This window comes from Hyla sarda, chromosome 1 (genome assembly GCF_029499605.1).
Source record: "Hyla sarda isolate aHylSar1 chromosome 1, aHylSar1.hap1, whole genome shotgun sequence".
Taxonomy (NCBI): domain Eukaryota; kingdom Metazoa; phylum Chordata; class Amphibia; order Anura; family Hylidae; genus Hyla; species Hyla sarda.
The window spans coordinates 19,899,198-19,923,941 of NC_079189.1; the positions used below are offsets into that span (position 1 = coordinate 19,899,198).

Here is a 24,744-nt window from a genome sequence, read left to right on the forward strand (position 1 = left end):
AACCCTTACGCTATCTAAGTTGGTCTATATTGATCCGGAAAAAAGACAACTTTGATAAATCCCCCCCCCCCCCCATAATCCCTATATAGCCATGGCCTTAGTTTATACACTGGAAATACCTGCTGACAGGTCCACTTTAGGACCTTTCCTACTTCAGAACAAAAAAAAATACAACTTTTGAGATATCAGTTTTTTCTTAATTTAATTATTAATTATGTTTACATTTTGTTCTTTCTTATGTATTGGGAGAAAAGTTTATAAAAACTTGTGTATAGGAAAAGTGGTGCAGTTGCCTATAACAACTAATCAGATTGATTTTTGCATTGAAGAATTGAAGAAGCAATTTGATTGGTTGCTATGGGCAACAGCACTTTTTCCCTGCACAAGTTTTGATAAATTTCCCCCATTATGTTATAGAAAACATTTTTCTCTTTAGTAACATAGTTCATAAGGTTGAAAAAAGACCAGAGTCCATCAAGTTCAACCTATAACCCTAATAAGTCCCTATTGAGTTGAGTTGATCCAGAGGAAGGCAAAAGAACCCTCATACTAGAGGTAAAAATTCCTTCCCAACTCCAAATATGGCAGTCAGAATAAATCTCTGGATCAACCTTCTGTCCCTATAAATCTAGTATACATAACCTGTAATATTATTACTCTCCAAAAATGTATCCAGACCCTTTTTGAACTCTATTACAGAGTTCACCATGACCACCTCCTCAGGCAGAGAATTCCACATTCTCACAGCTCTTACAGTAAAGAACCCCCGTCTGTGCTGGTGTAGAAACCTTCTTTCCTCTAGACGTAGAGGATGCCCCCTTGTTATAGATACAGTCCTGGGTATAAATAGATCATGGGAGAGATCTCTGTACGGCCCCCTGATATATTTATACATAGTTATTAGGTCTCCCCTAAGCCTTCTTTTTTCTAAACTAAATAACCCTAATTCTGATAATCTTTCTGGGTACTGTAGTCCTCCCATTCCCCGTATTACTCTGGTTGCCCGTCTTTGAACCCTTTGCAGCTCCACTATATCTTTCTTGTACATTGGTGCCCAGTACTGTACACAGTATTCTATGTGTGGTCTGACTAGTGATTTGTACACCGGTAGAATAATTTCCTTGTCGTGGGCATCTATGCCCCTATTGATGCACCCCATGATTTTATTAGCCTTGGCAGCAGCTGCCCGACACTGGTCACTACATCTAAATTTACTGTTAACTAAGACTCCTAAGTCCTTTTCCATGTCAGTCGTCCCAAGTGTTCTCCCATTTAATACATAATCCCAGCCCGGATTTTTCTTCCCCATGTGCATTACCTTACATTTATCAGTGTTGAACCTCATCTGCCACTTCCCAGCCCAAACCTCCAACCTATCCAGATCCATTTGTAACAGTGCACTGTCCTCTATTGTGTTTACCGCTTCACAGAGTTTAATATCATCTGCAAAGATTGCTACTTTACTATTCAACCCCTCTGCATGGTCATTAATGAATATATTAAATAGGACTGGACCCAAGACGGACCCCTGTGGTACCCCACTAGTAACAGTCACCCAATCAGAATAAGTACCATTAATAACCACCCTCTGTTTCCTATCATTGAGCCAGTTACTTACCCACTTGCACACATTCTCCCCCAGCCCAAACCTTCTCATTTTATGCACCATCCTTTTATGTGGAACCGTATGAAATGCTTTGGAAAAATCCAGATATACGACATCCAGCGATTGCCCCTGGTCCAGTCTGGAGCTCACCTCTTCATAAAAGCTGATCAGGTTAGTTTGACAAGACCGATCCCTCATAAAGCCATGCTGATATGGAGTCATACATTTATTTTTATCAAGATATTCCAAAATAGCATCTCTTAGGAAACCCTCAAACAATTTATATACAACAGAGGTTAAACTAACAGGTCTATAATTCCCGGGGTCACCTTTTGACCCCTTCTTAAATATTGGCACCACATTTACCATGCGCCAGTCCTGGGGAACAGTCCCTGTCACTATAGAGTCCCTGAATATTAAAAATAGGGGTCTGTCTATTACATTACTTAAAGGGGTACTCCGGTGAAAAACTTTTTTTTTTAAATCAACTGGTGCCAGAAATTTGAACAGATTTGTAAATTACTTCTATTAAAAAATCTTAATCCTTCCTGTAATTATTAGCTTCTGAATACTACAGTGGAAATTCTTTTCCGTTTGAAACACAGAGCTGTCTGCTGACATCATGAGCACAGTGCTCTCTGCTGACATCTCTGTCCATTTTAGGAACTGTCCAGGGTTAAAGGAAATCCCCATAGCAAACATATGCTGTTCTTGATAGTGCATAAAATGGACAGAGATGTCAGCAGAGAGCACTGTGCTCGTGATGTCAGCAGACAATTCTGTGTTTCAAAAAGAAAATAATTTTCGCTGTTGTATTCAGGAGCTAATAAGTACAGAAAGGATTAAGATTTTTTAATAGAAGTAATTTACAAATCTAATTTACAAGAGAGAATTGGGGCTCAGGGTAAATGATGTGTGGATACAACTTGCTTGTTAAGTTAAATATTAATATTTATTAATTTATTCTAGTAATCAATTTACTTAAATTGTGAGACGTGGTAAGTACCGTCACTCACAGGGCCCTTGTAAAGCCACGGTACTCCCTACAAATAATTATATAGTATAAATAAAATAAACATAAAATAATATAATACAATACATAAATATAAGATGTTAATAAAACATGATAATCAAACTGAGACCAGTCAAGAGTTAAAAAATAAAAATAAAAATATGAAACAAATGGTCCTCTTTAGAGTTTGGACCTCTTTAAGTATTGGTAACTAATAGCAACCAATGGGGCTATTATGTATGGCAATATGTCCACAATCTGATAAGTCTTTTGGTGAATAAATTAATAGGTCAGTATCCAGTTCATTAAGGCATATCAATGTCCTGTAGCGCTGTTATAGATATATATATATATCACTTGGTAACAGAGTTGTAATAGTTGCCGGCAATTGTAACAGTTAGTAGAATTAGTGTAAGTAGTTTAGCAGTTACAGTTATGAGCGATAGAATGATACAGTTATGCTCACCGCCCCGGGACCGATGCTTGTCAGGATGCTGTTGCTCTTTGGGGATGCTGTGATCCCTCCTGCGGTCCCTCCTGCGGCTCTTGGGGATAGTTGGAGATACAGCGATCCCTCCTGCACTCTCTCTTGTGTACTTTACTGGGACAAACAACGTTGAATCTCTCACTGCGGGAGAGGACACTGCTGGGAGACTCTGCCGTCTCCTATGATAGAAGTGCCGTGGCTGGCGGTGGGCTCCGGGTGTTGTAGCTCCAGCGCTTCTGCTCAGAGTGGCGACCGCGTCCTCGTGGCTTCAAGGAGCGCGTACATGGCTGGCAACTGACCGGGTAGGACACCAATTGTTGTGGGGCTCACAGAGGGCTTGTGTGAATGGTCTCAATGGTCATATTAGGGGGCTGGACGCGTTTCAAGACTATACTCAGTCTTTTCCTCAGCAGCAGTATAAATTATATATGGTTCCTGTCTCAGACTTAGACTTATATATAATAAACTCCTCCTCTACGTAAGAGAGTGCACGACTTCAAAGGAGATATAAACAGCCAGACCCCCAATAAAATGCAATACACAAAACACAGTCTGAATGACCTCTCACCCACTGCTTGGATAATACACCACACAGTTATAATTATAATACACATATAGGATTTTAATAATCAGGCCTTGGGCCTGACACCTCCCCCTTAAGATGGGGACAGAGAGATCTTGCCTGTCCAGGCTGATAGATCTGTCTCCCTTAACCATCTATTTCTTTTCTTGACACCACAGGCCCTGCATTCCCAGGCAAAGATGGCACTGAAGGGGCCTAGTACCTGACTTAGCTGCCTCTTTCTTTCCTCTGAGAGCTGTGGATTGATCTGTGTGCCCTGATCAGTGAGCATTTCTCTGGGGAACCCCACCCTGCAGAAAATACTGATCAGAGCATCTGCCACCTTATCTGCTTGGATGGAGGATAAGGCAACAGCCGCAGGGTACCTAGTTGCATAATCTACAACAGTAAGAATAAATTGTTTCCCTGTGCTGCTGGGTATAGCCAGAGGCCCCACAATATCCACTGCCACTCGTTCAAAAGGTACAGATATGACTGGTAGGGGCACTAGGGGAACACGAGTTACATCCCCAGACTTACCCACCCTTTGGCAGACATGACAGGATCTACAGTAATTTGCAACAGCAGTACCCATACCTGGCCAATAGAAATTGGGTGCCAACCTGGACTTTCTCTCCGGGGGCCCCTAGCATGCCTTTGGAAAGGGACTCCCAGTACAAGATATCATTTTCCCAATATACCCGATGCCCATCTGTGTCAACACCTGTATGTTCAGCACGTTGTCTCAGTCCTTCAAGGGAAGGGTCAATGCGCAGAGCTTCCCGGAAATGCTCATTTCCCTCCCCCCATCTCGTGGTATCAGGGAGCACATTTCCCCCAGGTGAACTAGCATCTCCACCTTCCTCTGCTGGGGCTTGCAAGTCACACAGCTTGCCCCTTGCATCACCATCCTCCCTTCCTTTTAAAGCTGCAGCCCTGGCATGCTGCTGACGCGTTACCACTGCCACCATTGGTATGCCTCCCTGGGGTTTACCTTCCTCCCCCTCAGTTCCAGACATAACAATACAGGCATCATACACAGGGCTATCATTCCCTCCCTCCTCCTCCTTAGGCTCACAGGATTGGGACATATCACTCACTGCTGGTCCCTCATCCTTACATGTCACCAGGGGCACACCAACCCCTCCCCCTAGCCCATCTCCACTAGGTTTTGGCATTGGCAATGCATTGTCACCACATTTTACAATACACCCCATTCCACTTTTGGAAAACATTACTGGTTCAGTCACAGGTAAACAATTATCAATCCCCTGCACTCCCTCCCAGTTTCCACATCTCGCAGTGTCTCCCAAAGTCTCGCACAGTACCTCAGAATGAACAGGGCTCTCTCCTAGCCCATCCGGTGTGCAGGTAGTGTCCTCTGGAGCATAATGACAGAGCATCCGACCCAAATCATTCCCCAGCAGAACATTAACAGGGATGTCCTCAGAGACCCCCACCTCCCGCAAACCTTTGCCTGTACCCCAATCCAGGTACACACGGGCCATGGGCACAGCAGGCCGCACACCTCCAATTCCTTTTAAAGCCATGGTTCTTCCAGGGATGATGTCCTCTGTATCCACCACTTCAGGCTGCACCAAGGTAAAAGAGGCTCCCGAATCTCGCAAACCCACTGTCACCCTGTCACCCACAGTTACACTCTGCAGGTTATCTTTTCTCCACCGCTCCGGACACCAGAAGAACGGCTGTGTGTCCTCCAGCTACTGGTGGAGAATTCTTTTTGTTGGGGCAAGTGGCACTCAGGTGCCCAATATTGTTGCATCTGTAACATCGGCGGGTGTCCCCCTGACCCAATGTGGCTCCTGTTGCTTTTGGGAATGATGGCAAGAATTTCCCGGCTGACCTGGTGGTGATTTGTGGTTGTTTGGCTCCCCTCCAGGTACTTGCTCCAGCTTGTGCAGATCCACGCTTTGCTGCTGGTGCCCGTTTGTGGGTAAAGTCATCTCCTAGTTCTGCTGCTTCCATGGCTGTCTTGGGCATGCGGTCCAAAATCCACTCTCTGGCTTCAAAGCTCCGTGTTTGGAAAAGCTGATCCAGGACCATCAAGTCCTCCAGGGCCTCATAGTTAGTGACTTGTAGGCCCTCAGTCCATAGCCTGAATGCAGTCCTTAGCTGACCTGCATGTTGAGTGCAGCTTTCTGTGGCACTTTGTTGCAAAGTCCGAAACTTTTTCCGATAAGTCTCTGGAGTCAGATTAAAACTTTTTAGCAGGGCAGATTTTATTGCCTCATAGTCCTGGTCCCTCTCAGAGGGAAGCGAAGCAAACACATCCAGAGCTTTCCCTCGCAGCCGTGGGGTTAGATATCGTCCCCACTGTTCCTTAGGTAGATGGAACTGCCGGCAAACCTTTTCAAATCCCCTCAGGAACACATCCAGATCACCATCTTTCTCCAACATGAGGAAATGTTCCAAGCAGGGTTTGTGGTCTCCTTGATCCTGCACATCACTCAGTGCGGATGAAGTATCCCCTCTCAGCCTCAGAACCTCCAGTTCATGCCTTCGCTGGGCCTCTCTTTCTGCGGCTTGTGCCTGGGCCTCTCTTTCTGCGGCTCATGCCTGGGCCTCTCTTTCTGCGGCTCGTGCCTCTCTCTCAGCAGTTTGGTACTGGAGAAGCAGTTGGAGTTTCATATTGGCATCCACATTCCCAAGGTGTTGTAAGGCAGTCCGCATATAAGAGTCCAAGGCCTCATGTGGAGTACTGTCCTGATGGGGAGTAATGTTGTTTTCCCCGGGAGATATCAGTCCTTGGATGGCAGTTCCAGCTGTAGGACTTTGTCTCATGTCACTCAGCTCTTCTGCACGGGTATCATACTCCACAAGATCAGCAATAAGTTGTTCCTTGTTCTTTCCTGCAGTAGGGATGTCCTTTTCTTGGCACATTAGCTCCAGTGCAGGCTTGGACTGCTTGCGATATGCCTCCATATTTCCGAGATGAGACAGAGGAGGTAAAACAGGATATGGGGAGGACAGAACTGTCTTGCACTCTTTTTGTATGTCTTTTAAACCAGCACTGAGCTCTGCCTTTGGAATTTACACACAAGAATATGTATGCAATTTCTTTTTAGTGCTAAGATTTCCCTACAGGTAAAATCCAGCAAGCACTAAAAATCTCTAAATATATCCCGACACTGCCACCAGTTGTCACGATCACACCCTAGCGGTCCAGTGTGATGTGTGTGATGGTGCAATGGTGCAAGGGTTAAGGCCACCAGACCTCTGGGTATACACTACTAGTCCCAGCAAGTCACCAAATTAACCCTTAGATAAACGTGTTTCCACCAGAGCTGCCTTCAGAAAGGTGAGCTCATATATTTAGAGATCAAAGACCAGAGCTGATTAATTAAACATTTAATCTGATAAAAGGTATCACAGTGCTATGCATAAAAATAAACAAATGACATACAGTTACAAAAATATGAAAGAGTTTAGCAAGGCAAGTTCAGAAAACAAAAGATTAAGTTCTTACAGCATGATGTTATAGCAGTCCATGAGTGAGTTCCAGCTGTTCTTAGGATGGTCTTGTCAGCTTGTTGCACAGCCTTGAACAACCTGAGTCTAGCACTGTTTAAATATTATATCTGCTTTCTTGGGAGGGAGACTCCATTCCCCCCTCCCCTCTGATTCCACCAGGGGGTCTTCTCTCTTCCTGACCCCTTATCTGTTTGATTATATGCTGGGACCAGAGTGCATGACTTCAAAGGAGATACAAACAAACAGCCAGACCCCCAATAAAATGCAATACACAAAACACAGTCTGAATGACCTCTCACCCATGGCTTGGATAATACATCACACAGTTATAATCATAATACACATATAGGATTTTAATAATCAGGCCTTGGGCCTGACACCCACACTTAAATTTTTTACCTTTTTTGCTATTTATATAGCTAAAGAACATTTTGGGGTTAGTTTTACTCTCTTTGGCAATAAGTCTTACTGTCTCTATTTTTGCGGCTTTTATCTATTTTTTTACATATTTTAAATTTTTCTCTATAGCTTTTTAATGCTTCTTCACTGCCGTCCTGTTTTAGTAATTTAAATGCTTTATTTTTGTCATTTTTTTGCCCCCTTAACATTTTTATTCATCCATATTGGTTTTCTTTTATATATACATCTTACAGTGAAAATTTAAGTCTCCCATTTAGTGTCAGTATTGTTCTTTTTGTGGACATTATCCCATTTTATATTGTTAAGGGCTTCTCTGAGTTGATCGAACTTTGCCTAAAGTCCATTGTTTTTGTGGCCCCTCGAAAGATTCTCTTATTGAAGAACAAGTTATAATGTATTATATTATGATCACTATTTCCTAGGTGTCCTTCTACTTGCACATTAGTTACTCTGTCAGGTCTGTTGGTTAATGTTAAGTCCAGAAGCGCCCCCTCTGGTCGGGCCCTGCACCATTTGGGACAGTTAATTGTCTTTAGCTATAGTCAGAAACCTGTTTCCTTTATGAGATTGACAGGTCTCAGTCTCCCAGTTTATATCAGGATTGTTAAAGTCCCCCATTATTATCACCTCATTCTGATTTGCTGCCTTGTTTATTTGCCTCAATAATTCATCTTCTGGCTCTTCCATTATGTTTGGTGGCTTATAGCAAACCCCTATCAGAATTATTTTATTTTTATCTCCATATATTTCTACCCATATTGACTCCACATTATCGTTTCCCTCCCAAATATCCTCCAGCAATGCGGCCTTCAAATTGCACTTTACATAAAGACAGACTCCTCCCCCTTTCCGTTTTGTCTGATCCTTCCTGAATAGACTATAACCCTGCATATTGACTGCCCAGTCACAGCTATCGTCCAACTAAGTCTCTGTTATACCCACTATGTCATAATCCTCCTCAGAAATTTTCAACTCCAATTCGTCAGTTTTATTGGACAGACTTCTGGCGTTAGTCAACATGCACTTCAATGGTGTATGTTTTTTTTTCCTATGATGCCTATCTCTATTAACTATTCTAACCCCTCCCTCCACTCCACCCTCAGGTACATTATTAAGTCTCCCCCTTCTATCTACACTATCTTCCCCCTCTATGTTGTAGGTTCCCTCCCCCCTGTCCCTAGTTTAAACACTCCTCCACCCTTCTAGCCATCTTCTCCCCAAGCACAGCTGTACCCTCCCCATTGAGGTGCAGTCGGACAAGTTCTCCATGAACCCAAACCCCTCCTTCCTACACCAGCTTCTGAGCCACTGCACTTCTTAAAAGTGCAGTTTAGTTTCTCTACAAAAACCTTTTTTGTAGTACTGTCCCATTTTGTTAAAGAAACAGCTTGTTGTATCTGTCTATCCTCTCCTAAACTATATTCTAATCTGAGTTACAGAAGCGGCTCTTCCATCAGGCCACCGCCTAAGGCCTCCTGCTGGTGGGTGCCTCGCTCCAGCCCCCAACCCTTCAAGTATCAACCCCTCTGCTGCTTTAAGAGATGTGCTACATTCAGGCATGTCTACTTCTGCCCACCACAGAGTTGCACAGGGGAGGAGGAGGGGTTGCCCGTTTCGGTATGTCGGTGCATGTGTGCTTGGCCTCAGCTCCAGCTTCCATTGTATCTGCTGTGGCTGCCGGTGAAGAGAAGATTACCGGGCAGCTGTGTAAATACTATGCCCTAGCCCATACTATGCCTTACTACCCTGTCATGTACCCCCTATGTGAACAGTGACATAGTACGTGCTGTACTGCAACATCATTGTGCATATTATCCCTGTACTTTAATGTCACTGCACATATTAACCATGTAGTGTATTGTCACTTTGCACACTATCCCTTTACAGTACAGAGTTAATATGTGCAGTGATATTACAGTACAGGGTTAAAAGGGTATTCCAGGCCAAAACTTTTTTTATATATCAACTGGCTCCAGAAAGTTAAACAGATTTGTAAATGACTTCTATTAAAAAATCTTAATCCTTCCAATAGTTATTAGCTTCTGAAGTTGAGTTGCTGTTTTCTGTCTAACTGCTTTCTGATGACTCACGTCCCAGGAGCTGTGCAGCTCCTATGGGGATATTTTGCCATCATGCACAGCTCCCGGGACGTGACATCATCATTGAGCAGTTAGACAGAAAACTTCAGAAGCTAATAACTATTGGAAGGATTAAGATTTTTTAATAGAAGTAATTTACAAATCTGTTTAACTTTCCGGAGCCAGTTGATATATATATATATATATAAAAAGTTTTTGCCTGGAATACCCCTTTAATATACACAGTGATGTCACAGTACAGGGTTGACATGTACATCGGTGTCACAGTACAGGTATAGCAGAAACAGAAAGAAATGTCCAGCGCTGGATGCGGTAAAACACAGGTACTTTATTGAAGAATCATCGAATACAAACTTGCATCAGGGCTTCTGCCCTAATGCAAGTTTGTATCCGATGATCCTACAATAAAGTACCTGTTTTTTACCACATCCAGCACTGGACATTTCTTTCTGTTCCTGCTGATCCAGTCTGGGGACGCTGCCGGCTAGTCCGTGCGCTGGTGTTTGGGAGCACGAGGAAGAGTGCTGTCTACACAGAGTGTTGTTACAGTACAGGTATATTTCACAGCACAGTAATGATACATACAGTTGTGTCACAGTGCAGGGATAATACACTATGATGTCACAGTCCAAGGATAATGCACACAGTAATGTCAAAGTACAGGGAAAATACACAGTGATGTCACAGTACAGGGATAAAACACACAGTGTTGTCACAGTACATAGAGCAATACACACGGGGAGTTTGTAAAGACCTGGGGATGGTGCTATAAAAAGGAACCTAAAATTTTGTCTTGCCAATTTTGCAGTTACAAGTCTTTGCTGGGAGAATTTTTATGGCCGTATGAGCCAGATAGCGAAGAAAAAGTGAACTCCCCATACACATATATGTACACTGCTCAAAAAGAAAAAGGAACACTAAGATAACACATCCTAGATCTGAATGAATGAACTAATAGTAATAAAAAATGTCTTTACACAGTTGAATGTGCTGACAACAAAATTACACAAAATGTATCAACCCATGGAGGTCTGAATATGGAATCACACTCAAAATCAAAGTGGAAAACCCCACTACAGGCTGATCCAACTTTGATGTAATGTCCTTAAAACAAGTCAAAATGAGGCTCAGTAGTGTGTGTGGCCTCCACGTGCCCCTATGACCTCCCTACAATGCCTGGGCCTGGGCCTGATGAGGTGGTGGATGGTCTCCTGAGGGATGTCCTCCCAGACCTGGACTAAAGCATCCGCCAACTCCTGGACAGTCTGTGGTGCAACGTGGCATTGGTGGATGGAGCCAGACATGATGTCCCAGATGTGCTCAATTGGATTCAGGTCTGGGGAATGGGCGGGCCAGTCCATAGCATCAATGCCTTCCTCTTGCAGGAACTGCTGACACACTCCAGCCACATGAGGTCTAGCATTGTCTTGCATTAGGAGGAACCCAGGGCCTCACAAGAGGTCTGAGGATCTCATCTCGGTACCTTATGGCAGTCAGGCTACCTGTGGCAAGCACATGGAGGGCTGTGCGGCCCCCCCAAAAAATGCCACCCCACACCATTACTGACCCACCGCAAAACTGGTCATGCTGGAGGATGTTGCAGGCTGCAGAATATTCTCCACGGCGTCTCCAGACGCTGTCACATGTGCTCAGTGTGAACCTGCTTTCATCTGTGAAGAGGACAGGGCACCAGTGGCAAATTTGCCAATCTTGGTGTTCTCTGGCAAATGCCAAACGTCCTGCACTGTGTTGGGCTGTAATCAAAACCCCCACCTGTGGACTTTGGGCCCTCATACCACCCTCATGAAGTCTGTTTCTGACCATTTGAGTGGACACATGCACATTTGTGGCCTGCTGGAGGTCATTTTGCAGGGCTCTGACAGTGCTCCTCCTGCTCCTCTTTGCACCAAGGCAGATGTAGCAGTCCTGATGCTGGGTTGTTGCCCTCCTATGGCCTCCTCCACGTCTCCTGATGTTTTGGCCTGTCTCCTGGTAGCGCCTCCATGCTCTGGACACTACGTTGGCAGACACAGCAAACCTTCTTGCCACAGCTCGCATTGATGTGCTGTCTTAGATGAGCTGCACTACCTGAGCCACTTGTGTGGGTTGTAGACTACGTCTCATGCTACCACTAGAGTGAAAGCACCGCCAGCATTCAAAATTGACCAAAACATCAGTCAGGAAGCATAGGAACTGAGAAGTGGTCTTTGGTCACCACCTGCAGAACCACTCCTTTATTGGGGGTGTCTTGCTAATTGCCTATAAGTTCCACCTGTTGTCTGTTCCATTTGCACACAGCATGTGAAATTGATTGTCAATAAGTGTTGCTTCCTGAGTGGACAGTGTGATTTCACAGAAGTGTGATTGACTTGGAGTTACATTGTGTTGTTTAAGTGTTCCCTTTATTTTTTTGAGCAGTGTATATTTCTATCTACTCCTGGTCCCTAGCTGGTCTTGCCACTGCTCTGGTTATTCTTTCTCCAGCCCCCACCACTCATCTCTTTAACAGGCTTCCTAGCACTGGGGCAGCATCTACCAGCACCTCAGCTAGTAACTGCAGTGGTGTTTCATCTCGATCAGTGGTTGGCTCTTGTAGAAAGCTCTTGCTTCTAGTCCTTATCTTATAAGCTGGTAGATGAGGCAAGTGGTGGGGGACCAGAAGAAGAAGCACTACATATGTGGTGTGATTAGTGGACGTCCAGGGGTAGGTAAACAGATTTATTTTTTCTATTTTCCCAAGGCCTCAACACTGTATTATTTTATCTACAGCTCCTGAATACCCCTTTAATCATCGATTTTCCATTTTTTTCTGATATTTTTCTCCTTCCAGTTAAAGTTTATATAAAAAACGATGGAATATAGAGACATTAAAATACTCACCCTTCTTTTATAGTCATATATGTTAGAAGCATTTGTTTTTTTTTGGTCATCAATAAAAATGTTAAGTTTGTGCAAAGCCTGAGCCATAATATAGACAGCAAAATACACTTGGTAAGGAGTTGTGTCTCCAGAAAAATTATGCTGTATATTAAGTTTCATCTCCTCAGAACAATGACGATATGGATTTTGATCTGATAATGGCATAAGAAAATCCTTTAATTTATTTCCTGTATAGCAATGGAATAAAGTCATCCAAAGATCTTCCAACAATGGATCAGAAGGTTGGCTGGATAACTGAACAATATTGAAAAACTCTTTTCCAGTGATATTGTATGTGGGGATGGAGAACACTAAACTACAATTACCAGGAATTACAACTACAGGAAGTATAAGGTCTGTCGCCAGTGACCATGAACTTGGAAGTATAAGAGTCTTGTTATTTAGAAGATGAGCTACATTGTATAAAAACCTGATGTAAGTCAGACTATAGGAGCCACAGATAATAATAACATCAGTAGATGAAGTCTGTAAAGCTGGAGGGACATGATCCATATTATCGACTGATACAAGAAAAGTAAATTCTACACAAATCTGATGAGATGTAAATAGTTTGACCAACGCCTGTAACTCTCGCCGTCCATAGTCATCATCTGATGTGATGATCCCAACCCAATTCCACTGGAATCTCTCCAGTAGCTTTACAAATGCTGCATATTGTATCTTGTCATCAGGTACAGTACGAAAAAAGTTTGGGTAAAGCCTTTTATTACTGAGAAGAGGATCTGTTGCCCCATAACTGATCTAAGATAAAGAAAAAACAGCAGTATCCATACTGTGTCCATAAATGATAAATTATTCACCATCAAAAGAAAAAAAAAAGAATGAGACACTTAACAGTACAATAATATGTAAAACAACAAACATTAAACTGAACAAATAAAAATAAAGTTCACTGTAACCAATAATTCACGTCCCCAAGAAATCAACCAATACCGATCAACATTAAATGGCCACTATCGCCAGATATATAAGGCAGCAAGTGGGCAGCCAGTTCTTAAAACTAATTTGTAGAAAGCAGAAAAAATGGCAACTATAAAGACCCTGGGGGCTTCGACAAGGGATTGTAATGGGTAGATGACTCAAAATATCTCCAAATAGCAAATCTTAGTTAACTTACCGTATTTTTCGCCATATAAGACGCTCCGGCATATAAGACGCACCCAATTTTAAAGGAGGAAAATCTAGAAAAAAAAGATTCAGAACCAAATACTGTAGTAAAATATTTTATATCAGTATAGTTCCCCCACAATAGTTGGCAGTATAGTTCCCCCACAATAGTTGGCAGTATAGTTCCCCCACAATGGTAGGCAGCTCCTCCCCCCCTCCCCCCACAATAGTTGGCAGTATAGTTCCCCCACAACAGTAGGCAGCTCCTTCCCCCTCCCCCCCACAATGATTGGCAGTATAGTTTCCCCACAATAGTTGGCAGTATAGTTCCCCCACAATGGTAGGCAGCTCCTCCCCCCTCCCCCTCACAATGGTTGGCAGTATGGTTCCCCCACAATAGTTGGCTGTATAGTTCCCCCACAATGGTTGGCAGTATAGTTTCCCCACAATAGTTGGCAGTATAGTTCCCCCACAATGGTAGGCACTGGCAGCTCCCCCCCACAATAGTTGGCAGTATAGTTCCCCCACAATGGTAGGCAGCTCCCCCCCCTCCAAAATGGTAGGCAGCTCCCCACCCTCCACAATGGTTGGCAGTATAGTTCCCCCACAATGGTTGGCAGTATAGTTCCCCCACAATGGTTGGCAGTATAGTTCCCCCACAATGGTTGGCAGTATAGTTCCCCCACAATGGTTGGCAGTATAGTTCCCCCACAATGGTTGGCAGTATAGTTCCCCCACAATGGTTGGCAGTATAGTTCCCCCACAATGGCTGGCAGTATAGTTCCCCCACAATGGCTGGCAGTATAGTTCCCCCACAATGGTTGGCAGTATAGTTCCCCCACAATGGCTGGCAGTATAGTTCCCCCGCAATAGTAGGCAGCTCCCCCCCACAGACATACAGCTTCCAGCCATATACAGTGTATGGCTGGAGGCTGTATCTCTGTGTGCTGCCCCCACAGTGATCCGGTCACTGCTCCTCTGGCCCAGTGTCACATCTACTGCTATGGCCTATGGACCATAGCAGTAGGTGCCGGGACCGGAGGAGCGGTGACCGGAACGCTGAAGATTACACACCGCCGGTCACTCACCAGGCCCCGGTCGGCGCGCGTCTTCCTCCGGTCCTCCAGCGCCTCTATGGTTGTACGCACAGGACGTCACTGAGGTCCCGTGCGTACAACCATAGAGAGGCAGAGGATCGCAGGAAGACCGGAGGAGGACGCGCATCGGCCGGGGAATGGTGAGTGACCCGCGGACATCCTTATGTCCCGAAAAGATTTTTCGGGACATAGGGATGTCCGGCATAGGAAAACCTATGATTTTATCTGCCCGGGCCGGCTCCTGTGTGCGGCTGCAGGCGGGGGCCGGCCAGAGCAGGTAAAAACTAATACTGTATATTAAAAACCAGGGGGCCTCCAGCTGTTGTGAAACTACAACTACCAGCATGCCCGGACAGCCTTTGCCGGTCCGGGCATGCTGGTAGTTGTAGTTTCAGAACAGCTGGAGGCCCCCTGGTTTTTAGTATACAGTTATTAGTAATTCACTTGCCCGGCACCCGGAACTGTATGTTCCAGGCGTAGGGCAATAAACATAGATCGTGTGAGGTGAAAAATTCACCGGGGGTCATGAGGCTGCTGCGGGTGGGGAGCGGGTAGTCAGCGCTGTACCGCACCGCCGCAGCCTCTGTACTTACCGCTGACTTCCCGCTCTCGCCCGCAGCAGCCTCGGGCGTATATTCGCCGTATAAGACGCACCAACTTTTCCCCCCACGTTTTGGGGAAGAAAAAGTGCGTCTTATACGGCGAAAAATACGGTAGTTATCTTGGTAAACAATGAGAAATGGGTAGTCTAACTGATAACATCCACCGTCTATACTATTCCGCTGCTCCCAGCTGGTGAAGACGGATATATACATATATATCCACATGCCCATAACAGTGCTATGTCTGTGGCACAACTTCACCAGATAAGCACACCTCTTACCTCTACTACCCATTTCTACATCCTGAAAGGGTACCTGCACTAGATAGCGTCTTTTTTCTCTTCTTTTTTGACATATACCTGGATTCAGCTTTACATGGAGCAGCGAGTCATACAAACGAACCATCATTCATTTAAGGAGCTGCTTCATTATTTTAAATATTTATGCATAAAAGTGACTAAAACTAAACCAGATTTCCACACAACTCCTCAAAGTAGATAAAGAGGGTAAAATGAGACGAATGAGTCAAAAATATTTGAACTGGCCATTTATTTATTAAGAAAAATGTCTAATGTTTGTAAGTGGAGAAAGTGAACTTTTGCAATTAGCAGATAATTCAAAGATAAAATTCGAAACTGGAGTTTTTAATCATTGGAATGACCATCAGATATGACTTGTTTTATTTAAAGAACAGGGATTTAGTCTGATCATTTGCGGAAGAGAATAATGGCATAAAAAAGATTTCCGTGGACCTTTAGAAGAAGATTTCTTGATGTTCACCTGGTTGGTTTACAAAACCCTTTCTTAAAGAGGTGTTCCAGAAAAAACTTTTTTTTATATCCACTGGCACTCTCATTAAAACTCATTTTTGCTATTGCACTCCTTATGGTAAATGAAAAATATTTCTAATATACTTTGTTTAAAAAAAAATGAAATTTTCTATGTTTTATTTGTGCTTAAAAAAGCTCAAGAGCACATTTTCCCCCAACTCATACACAAACTTTGGACCAAAGGCCGAACACAGGAAGTGCCGCCTGGAGTGCTGAAGGGGGGGGGGGGTTCCAGCCAACAGCATATGGCAATTATGTGTGAGAGGAGCTATGATTGGATGAGGCTGGACACCCCCCCCCCCCCCCCCTCAGCACTCCAGGCGGCACTTCCTGTGTTTGGACTTTGGTCCAAAGTCTGTGTATGAGTTGGGGGAAAATGTGCTCTTGAACACAAATAATGAAAGGGTTATGATTTTTAAAAGGTCGCTTCAGTAAGTTAAACCGATTTGTAAATTACTTCTATTAAAAAATCTTAATCTTTCCAGTAGTTATCAGCTGCTGAAGTTCAGTTGTTCTTTTTCTGTTTGACAACAATGCTCTCTGCTTGTCCCAGGAACTGTCCAGAGTAGGAGCAAGTCCCCATAGCAAACTTCTTATTTATCGGACAGTTCCAGAGACAACCAGGGTGTCAGCAGAGAGCACTGTTGTCGTAAAGAAAAGAACAACTCAACTTCAGCAACTGATAAGTATTGGAAGGATTAAGATTTTTTTTAATAGAAGTAATTTACAAATCTGTTTAACATTCAGGAACCAGTTGATATATAAAAAGTGTTTTTTCCTGGAATACATCTTTAATGATCCAGCGTTTTATTTATTTATTTTTTAATTTTTTTTATTTTTTATGTTTTATTTGCTAAATTCTAAAACCCAAAAGTATATGGAAGACTAAATTGAAAAAAAATAAGGAATTGCTAAATTTTGTGTAGAAATATTTTTTTAGGGTTCACAATATGGTAAATCTGACATGATATATTTACACTAAACTTGGATGATTTTTTTTTTTTTCATTTTAACGCAGAGATGAGACGTTGTTGTGGCTGGAGATTAGCTGAATCGCAGTTTGGTTTGATGTGTCGGGCACCAAAAGTCGAAAGAAGACATAATTTTTTTTTTTGCCTTTATACTTCCTTTGCCCCTTTTTAATTTAACACTCTCTGACCACAGTGCTCTCTGCTGACACCGCTGTCTGTGTCAGGAACCTCTCCTGCTCTGGACAGTTCTTGATATTTACAGAGGTGTCAGCAGAGAGCACTGTGGTCAGACTGCAAAAAACAACTCAACTTCCTCTGTAGTATACAGCAGCTGATGGGAGGGACTAGAAGGGTTACGATTTTTTAATAGAAGTAATTTACAAATCTGTTAAACTTTCTGGCACCAGCTGAAATTTTTTTTTTTTCCACCAGAGTACCCTTTCAAATGCAGGCAATCCCTGGTGTCTACTGGTGCCATCAGCACTCCCTTAATGTATTTGCAGGGGGCAGATAGGTTTCTGGGGAAGCCTGTGGCCTTACCTGTCCCTTTGTGTCTTCCATGGCCTTTAACAGGCTGTAACAATTGAGCGCTGAGAGCATAGATCAATGTAATGCAATAGCATTACATATATCTATATAAGCCAATGATGGCTTATGATAGGCCCCTAGGAGGGCCAAAAATATGTAAAAAATAAAAAAATAAAAAATAAAAAAAAGTGACAAAAACGTTTTGAGAAAAAAAAATCCCCCTCAATAAAAATAAAATCTCCTCTTTTCCAATTTTTCAAATAAAACACTTTAGAAAAAGTAAAAAAAATATATATATGCGTAATAGGTATCACCGCGTGTGTTATTGTCTGAACTATTAATTTATCACATTCTTGATTCTGCACAGCCAATGGCATAAACACAAATAAAATCCAAGCAAAACTGCAGATACATTTTTGTTACATTACATACCAGAAATTTTTTTAAATAAAAAGTTATCAAAAAGTCAAAAACTACATATATGTGGTACCTTTACAACACTACAGCTCATGGCACAAAAAATTAACCCTAACACAGCACACAAAGTTATTGTGGTCAGAACATGGAAATTAACAGATTTTTTTTTTTTTTTTTAAGTTTTCTATTATTTTATTTTTTTAACTATGAAGCGAAACATAAATAATCCAAGTTTGGTCACATTGGAATCTTACTGATCTAAAGAATCAGCTTTACCGTATAATGAAGGCCAAAAAACTTATTGCCACATACATTTGCATCTCTTACCCTGGAGATAAACTGTCACAGGATGTAAACATGCTGTGACAGTAAGGTGACATCAGCTGTCATAGACAGTTGATGGTCACTAGTGCCAGTTGCGGGACCTCTGCATCTGGCCCCGCCCCCTGATCGGCACCCGGTGCATCCAAGTCCCGTAGAATGGGTGCTATAGATGATGCGGTCACACTGACCGCAGCTTCTATAGTATGACAGAGGAAGGAGGCTCACTCTGCTCTTCATCGGCATCCTGAAAAACGATTGCAGGGCATCGATGGTAGCCATGGCAACCAGAGGTCTGACAATGACCTCTGTTGTCATGGCTACCTAAACTGATCAGACGCTGCCTGAGACTGATCACCTGTACTATGTACTATAATACAGTGCAGCACAGATGTGTACTGCACTGTATTATATGTACTGTACATTAAAAAGTGAAAAGAAAATTAACAAAAATAAGTGAAAAAAATAAAAAGTTTACAGGACATGAGCCATAAAGCCATAAATGTACAGTACTGCTGGGGCATGCTGGGATTTGTAGTTTTGCAACATCTAGAGGGCCACAGTTTAGAGATCAATGTGGCCCTCTAGATCTTGCATAACTACATCTCCCATCATGCACAAATCACAAACGGCTGTCTGGGCATGCTAGGAGGGAGTTGTAGTTGTGTGCCTCCAGCTGTTGCAACTCCCAACATGCCCCTAGTTTGAAACAGCTGGAGGCACACTGGTTGGAAAACACTAAGTTAGGTTCTGTTTTCTAACTCGATGTCTCCCTACCGGGGTGCCTCCAGCTGTGGCAGAACTACAACTCCCAGTTGTACGGTCTGTTAGTGCATGCAGGAAGATGTAGTTTTGCAACAGCTGGAGGTTTGCACCCTCCCCCCATGTGAATGTATAGGGTTCATTCACATGGGCAGGGGTTTATAATGAGTTTCGCAGTGAACCCTCGCCCATGGGAAAATCGCAGTGAACCCCCGCCCATGTGACTGTACCCTAAAACACTACACTACTCTAACACAAAATAAAGAGCAAAATACTACATAAACACACCCTTACACAGTTACACTTCCCCTCCCCAATAAAAATGAAAAACTTCTCGTACGGCACTGTTTCCTAAACGGAGCCTCCAGCTGTGGCAAAACAACAACTCCCAGCATTGCTGGGCAGCCATTGACTGTCCAGGCATGCAGGCATGTTTACAACAGTTGGAGGCACCCTGTTTGGGAAACGCTGCCGTAGGGCGTTTTTAGTGATGGAGGCAAGTGAAACGCTTGCATCCAGATCTGTTTCTATGCAAATTCCTAATTTAGACCTCAAATGCGCATGGCGCTCTTTCACTCCAGAGCCCTGTCGGAATTCAAGGAAACAGTTTAGGGCCACATATGGGGTATTTCCGTATTAAGGAGAAATTGTGTTACAAATTTTGGGGGGCTTTTTCTCCTTTTACTTCTTATGAAAAGGAAAAGTTGGGGGCTAGACCAGCATGTTAGGGTAAAAAAAAATGTTTTACACTAACATGCTGGTGTTGCCCCATACTTTTCATTTTTCACAAGAGGTAAAAGGAGAAAAAGCCCCCCAAAATTTGTAACACTATTTCTTCTGAGTAAGGAAATACCCTATATGAGGACATAAAGGGCTCTGCGGGCTCACTACAGGGCTCAGAAAAGAAGAGGCACAATTTGTTTTTTGGAGAGAGAATTTGGCTGGAATTGAGGGCCATGTGTGTTTACAAAGCCCCCATGCTGCAAAAACAGTGCACCACCCCACATGTGACCCCATTTCGGAAACTACACCCTATAAGAAATGTAACAAGTAGTGCATTGAGCATTTACACCCCACAGGTGTTTGACAAATTTGCATTAAATTTGGACATGAAAATGAAAAAAAAGTTTTTTTTCACTAAAATGCTGGTGCTACCCCAAATTTTTCATTATCCCTTGAGGTAATAGGAGAAAAAGCCCCAAAAATTTGTAACACCTTGTTAGTGTAAATAAGATTTAGATTTTTCTCCTCCACTTTACTGCTATTCCTGTGAAACACCTAAAGGATTAAAAAAAAAAACTTTCTGAATGCCATTTTGAATACTTTGAGGGCTGCAGTTATATTGGGGTCCATTATGGGGCATTTCTAACATAAAGACCCTCAAATTAGGTTCAAAACTCAACTGGTCCTTGAAATAATTTGATTTTGAAATTTCCGTGAACAATTGGAAAGTTGCTGCTATACTTTGAAGCCCTCTAATGTCTTCAAAAAGTAAAAACCTGTCAACTTTATGATGCCAACATAAAGTAGACATATTGTATATGTGAATCAATATATCATTTATTTGGAATGTCTGCTTTTCTTACAAGCAGAAATTTTCAAAGTTAGAAAAAATGAAAAATATTAAAATTTTTCATCACATTTTTGAATTTTTCACCAAGAAATGAGCTTCGGTAAAAATGGGCTTTGTCCTTAAGAGGTTAAAGAATAAAGAGAACATGTCAATTTTACCTTTAATTGCACTGTGTAAATATGTAACCCCCGAAAAGTAGCAAAATTGTTGTTTTTTTTCTTTATTTCCCCACACATATAATATTTTTGTGGTTGAAGCAAACGTTTTATGGTAAAATGAAAGGTGTCATTACAAGATGCAATGTTGTGGCCTTTAACCCCTTAAGGACTTAGGACGTACCTATACGTCCTGAGCCCGCTCCCGGTGTTAAAAACGGGGTCACGCCGTGACCCAGCATCACACCGGGTCGGTCCCGGACCCTGGGCTAACAGCGTGCGGCATCGATCGTTGTGCCGCGCGCTGTTAACCCTTCAGACGGGACGATCAAAGTTGACCGCCGCGTCTGAAAACGAAAGTAAACGTTTCCCGGCAGCTTAGTCGGGCTGATTGGGGCATCGTGATAAAATTGCGATGTTCCGATCAGCTGGGATGCAGGCGGAGGTCTCCATACCTGTGTCCGCGGCATCTGATCGGGTTTTGATTGCTCCAAGCCTGAACTACAGGCTTGAGCAATCGAGCCCCTATCTCACTGATCCGTGCAGAGCTATGGCTCTGCAGGGATCAGCATAGGAGATCAGTGTGTGCAGTGCTATAGCTCACTATGGGAGCTATAGCACTGCAAAAAAAAGTGAAAAAAATAGTTAACAAAGGTCATTTAACCCCTTCCCTAATAAAAGTTCAAATCACCCCCCTTTTCCCATAAAAAAAAAACTGTGTAAATAAAAATAAACATATGTAGAATCGCCGCGTGCGTAAATGTCCGAACTATAAAATTATAGCATTAATTAAACCGCACGGTCAATGGCATACGTGCAAAAAAATTCCAAAGTCCAAAATAATGTATTTTTGGTCGCTTTTTATATCATGAAAAAATGAATAAATAGCGATCAAAAAGTCTGATCAATTCAAAAATTGTACCGCTAAAAATGTCAGATCACGGCGCAAAAAATGAGTCCTCATACCACCCCATATGCATAAAAATAAAAAGTTATAGGGGTCAGAAGATGACAATTTTAAAAATACATTTCCGTGCATGTAGTTATGATTTTTTCCAGAAGTACAAAAAAAATCAAACCTATATAAGTAGGGTATCATTTTAATCATATGGACCTACAGAATAAAGATCAGGTGTAATTTTTACTGAAAAATGTACTGCATAGAAACGGAAGCCCCCAAAAGTTACAAAATTGTGTTTTTTCTTCAATTTCGTCGCACGATGATTTTTTTTCCCGTTTTGCTGTAGATTTTTGGGTAAAATGACTGAAGTCACTGCAAAGTAGAATTGGTGGCGCAAAAAATAAGCCATCATATGGATTTTTAGGTGCAAAATTGAAAGGGTTATGATTTTTAAAAGGTGAGGAGGAAAAACCGAAAGTGCAAAAACCAAAAACCCATCAGTCCTTAAGGGGTTAAAGGGACATGAGGAAAAATCAAAAATGCAAAAATGAAAATTACCTGTGTTCTTAAGGGGTTTATTGGGCAGACTAGATGGGCCAAATGGTTCTTATCTGCTAACACATTCTATGTTTAATGTGGACAAGACAGACTTACCAATTAGAGATGAGCAAATCGAAGCAGACGAACCCGAATTTGTTACGAATTTCAGGATTTATTCGATTCGCAACTAATGCGAATATCACTGCAATTCTATTGCTTAATTAAACTCCATTTTACAGCGTTCCAGGCTCCAGGACACCTAAAAGGTGGATCCACATGTCACTACATGGGGCAGGGGATGCTGGGAAGGCGGGAATGCAAGGTGGGAAGCGAGGTAGGCGTGATGACCCTGAATCACATGCAGGATGCAGCCTATCAGCATTCATTGACCCCTGTGATGTCACAGTCCTACATAATCGGCAGCCATTTTGCGGCTGCTCATTTCATGCCATATGCACTGCAGAGATAGGACGGACTACACAGATACGCTGAATTGATCATACTGCAGCGTTCCCCTGCCAACTGCTAGTTACATCAGCGTTGTGGACAGAGAGCAGTGCAGTGCTTTGCTTGTTGTCACTGAGAGGGATTTTGACGCCAACCATAAACCTCCCAGTCACTTTATTCAGCATTTTATCAGAGAGGGGCAGATAGCTTTTCGTTGCCACCATACATATCAACAAGCTGCCTGAACTTCATGAACCTTATCACAGGAGGCAGGAATGATTATTCAGCACAATTCTGTGTACTTTTTCCACAAGAAATCATCTACTGCTTATACTAGTCTGTAGACGGTATAAAAACCAGTTCACACCATTCTTAACACTCTGTGACGGAGTGCAATTTTGGGTTTAATCCCCCCCTTTTTTTTTTTTTGTGTTGCTGCACTGTTGTGTCCTGCTGCTGTGCAAAAACATGTTTTTTCGGCAGACTGTAGTGCATTTTTCTGCCCTCATAAGTGCATACCACATACCTACATCAAAGCAGTCTACTATTTTGTATATTTAAATCTGTAACAAGTCTAGATACTGGGAAAGTCCAGGCAAAAGTAATGACCGGCTGGTATTTTACGAATATACATTTTCCAAGTGTACTGTAGCGCAATTTTTTTTGCCTTCATACGTGCATACCTCATACCTACATCTAAGTAGTGTACCATTTTGTACCTGTTAATCTGTCAAGGGCCTACATACTGTGAAAGTCCAAGCAACAGTACTCACCGGCTGGTGTTTTACAAAAATACAGAGTTTTTTGGTGTATTGTAGCTCATTTTTCTGCCCTCATCAGTGCATACCACATACGTACATCTAAGTAGTGTACCATTTAGTACCTGTTAATTTGTCAAGGGCCTACATACTGTGAAAGGACAGACAAAAGTAATCACTGGCTGGTGTTTTACAAACATTACAGATTTTTTAGGCTCATTGTAGTTCATTTTTCTGCCCTCATATGTGCATACCACATACCTACATGAAAGCAGTCTACTATTTTTCTATCTGTAAATCTGTAACAAGTCTAGATACTGGGAAAGTCCAGGCAAAATTAATCACCGGCTCGTGTTTTACGAAAATACATTTTCCAAGTGTACTGTAGCGCATTTTTTTACCCTCATACGTGCATACCACATACCTATATCTAAGTAGTGCACTTTTTTGTACCTGTCAATCTGTCAAGAGCCTACATACAGTGAAAGGCCAGGAAAAATGAATCACTGGCTGTTGTTTCGTGAAAATACGTTTTCCAATTGTACTGTAGCACATTTGTTTCCCCTCATACGTGCAAACCACATACCTACATCTAAGTAGTGCACTTTTCTGTACCTGTTAAACGGATATTCCAGGAAAAAACTTTTATATATATATATATATATATATATATATATACTGTCTCCAGAAAGTTAAACAGATTTGTAAATTACTTCTATTAAAAAATCTTAATCCTTTCAGTACTTCTGAGCTTCTGAAGTTAAGGTTGTTCTTTTCTGTCTAAGTAATCTCTGATGACGCCCAGTTTAGAAGCAAATTCCCATAGCAAACCTCTTCTAAACTGGGCGGTTCCCAAGACACGTGTCGTCAGAGATTACTTAGACAGAAAAGAACAACCTAAACTTCAAAAGTACTGAAAGGATTACGATTTTTTAATAGAAGTAATTTACAAATCTGTTTAACTTTCTGGAGCCAGTTGATATATATATATATATATATATATATATATTAAAAAAAGTTTTTTCCTGAATAACCCCTTTAATCTGTAACAAGCCTACATACAGTGAAAGGCCATGGAAAACTAATGACTGGCCGTTGTTTTGTGAAAATACGTTTT

At 42.4% G+C, this 24,744-nt stretch overlaps 1 protein-coding gene across 2 annotated transcripts in view; it reads right to left on the minus strand.

Moving 5' to 3' along the window:
• Positions 1-24,744, minus strand: part of LOC130320466 (vomeronasal type-2 receptor 26-like) — an 84,243-nt gene that overhangs the window by 31,596 nt on the left and 27,903 nt on the right. The window contains exon 1 of one of the 2 annotated variants that reach the window (XM_056553023.1): positions 13,736-13,875. The exons of the other annotated variant lie outside the window; for it this stretch is intronic. The gene's annotated coding sequence lies outside the window, so the exon portion shown is untranslated. Of the gene's footprint in view, positions 1-13,735; positions 13,876-24,744 lie in introns of those variants that run through there. 2 annotated transcript variants of the gene reach the window in all.